Here is a 4,108-nt window from a genome sequence, read left to right on the forward strand (position 1 = left end):
GTTTGTACACCCCAGTAGCATGGACTTTTGTTCAACCTGCCTTGGCATTGAAATGTGTGCATATAATTCACCACTAAATGAGTATGGGCGCTGGGAAGACTGGACATTTTAGCAATCATGCTTTTTAAAATTAAATAAAATATCCTCATATGAAATGGTAAGTTTTATTTTTCATAGCACAGATCATGTCTGTTAGTATATCTTTCTGTCCATTTTAGTTGTTATATTTATCTTTTACACGCTGTTACGAAAATATCAAGAAAATTAGATTAAATTACATATATTTACAATTTTATAATACTTCCGTCCCAGAAAAATTGTTACATTTCGATTCTCGAGAGTCAATTTAACTAATTTTTGAAATTAAATTGAATGATATTCATTTAATATTTTAAAATTAAGATTCAAATATTAAAATATACGAAAATTTTTATAGGTTGCAATTCTTTACATATTAATATGGTTAATAGACAAAATGGTTTTATATGTTTGAGGATAGGTTCAAAATAATCACTTAAATATGCACTGAGCAATTTTAGTTTTTTTAGTGTGAAAAGTTCACATTCTTCTTTAATTTTCCGGTTCAAAATAAGTGTACCACTTAGTCTGTTATTTTTGGTTCAAAATAAGTGGTCACTTCCATTATTAGGAAGGAATTAATGGTATTTTTATTTTTTTTCAGATTTTCCCCTATTTACTCAAGACAATAAATAGGCAAAAGTTTTAATTAATTAAAGATAGTTTAGTCAAAATACCTATTTTTTTAGAAGTTTGTGGTTTCTTATAGGAGTTAGTGTTTTCTTAAGAGGTGTGAAAAAAGCTAAATGGACACTTATTTTGAGCCGGAGGAAGTATTTAACACAAACTCATGACTTAATAATAGTTATACAAGTTTTTAAAACTTGTATACTCATTGACATGAGGTATCAAAGAGTGTATATATAACTGGAAGGGAAGAGTAAAGAATATAGGTCTGTTTGATATATCTAAAGGGAGCGTAGTGTGATCAAATCCATTATATATATCATCCATGGCATCCAAGATTCCTAGCATAAATTTTTGCAATGCAAAGCTGAAAACAGGTGGTGCAGAGTGGGAGTCAACAAGAAGTCAAGTTCTCCAAGCGTTGAAAGAGTATGGTTGCTTTGAAGCAATACATGATAAGGTTCCATGTTTGGTAATTCAAAAAAATCTTTGAATTTCCATTAGAGACCAAACTTAAAAACTTGTCAGCAAACCTTTTCATGGCTACAAAGGGATGATTCCGAACCTACCATCTTATGAGAGCCTTTGCATTCCTGACTTGCTCGAATCTCAAAGTGTTGAAACATTTGCCAATATCTTTTGGCCTAATGGAAATTCTGACTTTTGGTATGTCTACTCTTTTAAAATATTTCATTTTCATATTTAAGGGTGTACTGTTTAGTATGTCAGAAAATGTTTTCCATTTCTCATATTTGATTGGTCAAAACTTCTCATTTTCAGATTTAATATTCATAAGTTGCCTTTCCATTTCTCTTAAATTTTTGAACGATTTTCCGTTAGGCTATTTTTTTTCCCTTCCAGTTTTTTCTTCTTTTTTGGGTGGTTCGTGGGAAAGTCTGCAAGGGCATGAAAGATTCACCACCGAGGGTTATAAGTCTAATGATACTAGTGAAAGTCACCCACACAATAGGTGCATGTTTAATAACAGTTCAAATCTCTCTATAACGGTCATTCTCTATAATAACAATTTTACTATAGCATTTTGCTATAACAATTAAAAAATATCCGGCCAAATGATATATAGAGAGGTTTGACTGCTATATTTTTTAAAATTTATCCTATTACCAAATTGGCATTAATTCTTGTGTGTCTTTTTTAGAATAATTTCGTTGCATGACTATTTCTACCAGCTGTATGTTTATTTTAACCATGCATATTGTATCTAAATTAAATTGGCAGCAATGTCGTAAGGACCTACTCAAAGCCACTGATGGAATTGGATGAAATGGTGACAAGGATGGTTTTGGAGAGTATAGGGATGAAAAATTACATTGATGATTTCTTGAATTCTAGTTTTTTTCGTTTTCGATTTACCCGTTACAAGAAACTGGCAGCTCAAAGTGAAAAAGAGAATAATAAGATTGGATCAGTTGGCCACACAGATGGTGGCTGGTTGACCATAATAGCACAAAATGGTGTAAATGGATTGCAAGTTAAGAAATATGAAGAGTGGATTGATGTCAACATTGCACCAAACTCATTCGTTGTTTTATCTGGGGATTCCTTCGTGGTAAGTGTTGTTTCTTACTATTATTCTCTTTGTTTTAATTTTAACTATCGCTTTAGCTTTTTTACTTCCATAAAAAAATAATGAATATAAATTATAATTTCTTAAGTTATCCCTATTTAATAAATTTGATTGATCTTTTACTCTTAAATACTGTCATTCTTCGTTCATATTAATGGTATAGTTGGAAATAATTGCAAACTTCTTCTTGAATTTTTAAAGTGATAATTTTTAAGCTAAAATAATTGTTACTTTGGGATTGAAGGAGTACTATTTATTTAAGACATTTATAGTTTATATATTTTTGTTCTAGCTTTCTTCTTAAGTTCTGATGTATTAGTATCAGCTAATATATATAAATTAAAATAGTAGAGTAGTTCTAATGGACTTCCCTAATTATAATTATGAATAGTATTTAATTTGATTTAATTTAGTTTTAGTCGGCATTGTCTCCTTAGTTAGTCTAGAATCATTTAGTTTTATTTATTTATGTTCAGATTAAATTAATTCTTCTTAATTTTCTGTGGGATTACACTGGATATGTTGTTGTTGTTGGTGCATTTCAAAAAATTATTATGAGAATGATAAATTATACTACAAAATATCAAAGATTGCGTTCTCCAGCCACATAACACATATCTGCCTTCTCGAAAACAAGAAAGCTACTAACATGCTTTTTACATTACCCCGTAACTTTTACTTATTATGTTAAGTCATTTGTCTTATTTTAAGATAAATCTCAATCTTAAAGAAGATTCCTTGTAGATATTTTTTAATTATGTAAAATTCTTTTCACACTAATAATATATAAAACTTAAATTCTTTTCAAAATATTTTGTAAAACATTATACAGGCATGGACAAATGGTCGATTGCATTCTCCGGTTCATAGGGTAACAATGGGTGGTGACAGTGATAGGTTCTCCATCCGGTTCATAGGGTAACAATGGGCGGTGACAGTGATAGGTTCTCCATCCAGTTATTTTCAGTACCAAAATCAGATTACATCATAGAGGCCCCAAAAAAGCTTGTGGATGAACAACACCCTTTACTCTTCAAGCCCTATGATATTACCGGATATTTTGAGTATATTGGGACAAAAGCAGGCGCCAGAGCCGGGGGCGATGCTTTTAAGACTTATTGTGGTGTTTGAACTGTCGCAGTTCTTAAGCTTCAACTTTCTCTGTTTTATGCTTGAACCATGTTGTTTTCCTGTTTGTTATGACTTGAAATAAAATTTTATGTGTTTAATGATGCACTGTTTTCCTAATTTGATTTGTTTCTATTGGAGAATGAAAGATCCCTTGTCAATATATAAATAAGGGGTCAAGTGGCTCTAACAATATCTTTCATGTATTCCCTCCAAATGTGCTATATAGTTCAAAGTTCGATGGATAATGTATTGATCTTTCTATTCTTCTCCACTTAAATAATATGCTTTTATGTTTGTGACAATGTCAAGAATTAATTATATGGGAATTCAAAAAGTTACTATGATGTCATAGTTGGGTTTTGAACTTGTGACTTAAATCAATTACTTGTTAACCCCGTCTACAACTACTCTAGAACTTTCCCTTATGTCAAGGGAATTAAGCAGTTTATATATAACAAATAATTATTTGTATATATCTTATTTCTATGATATAATTCTCGATGAAGGATATTTAATTGAACTCCCTTCCCTTTTACCATCTTTGGTCAGTAGCGTAGCCACATTTCTTAGTAAGGGTATTCAAGATTCAAAAGAAACAAATAACAAATTGTTTTAATGAGTGGGGTCACTAGAATCTGGTTCAACCTATTGATCCTGCCATGAATGATTTCAACAATCAGCTTT

At 30.8% G+C, this 4,108-nt stretch overlaps 1 pseudogene; it reads left to right on the plus strand.

The window, feature by feature from the left end:
- The first annotated feature begins 924 nt into the window (after nucleotides 1-924).
- LOC132069390 (probable 2-oxoglutarate-dependent dioxygenase AOP1) lies at nucleotides 925-3,770 on the plus strand (annotated as a pseudogene).
- The last annotated feature ends 338 nt before the right edge of the window (nucleotides 3,771-4,108 follow it).

This window comes from Lycium ferocissimum, chromosome 9 (genome assembly GCF_029784015.1).
Source record: "Lycium ferocissimum isolate CSIRO_LF1 chromosome 9, AGI_CSIRO_Lferr_CH_V1, whole genome shotgun sequence".
Classification (NCBI taxonomy): Eukaryota; Viridiplantae; Streptophyta; class Magnoliopsida; order Solanales; family Solanaceae; genus Lycium; species Lycium ferocissimum.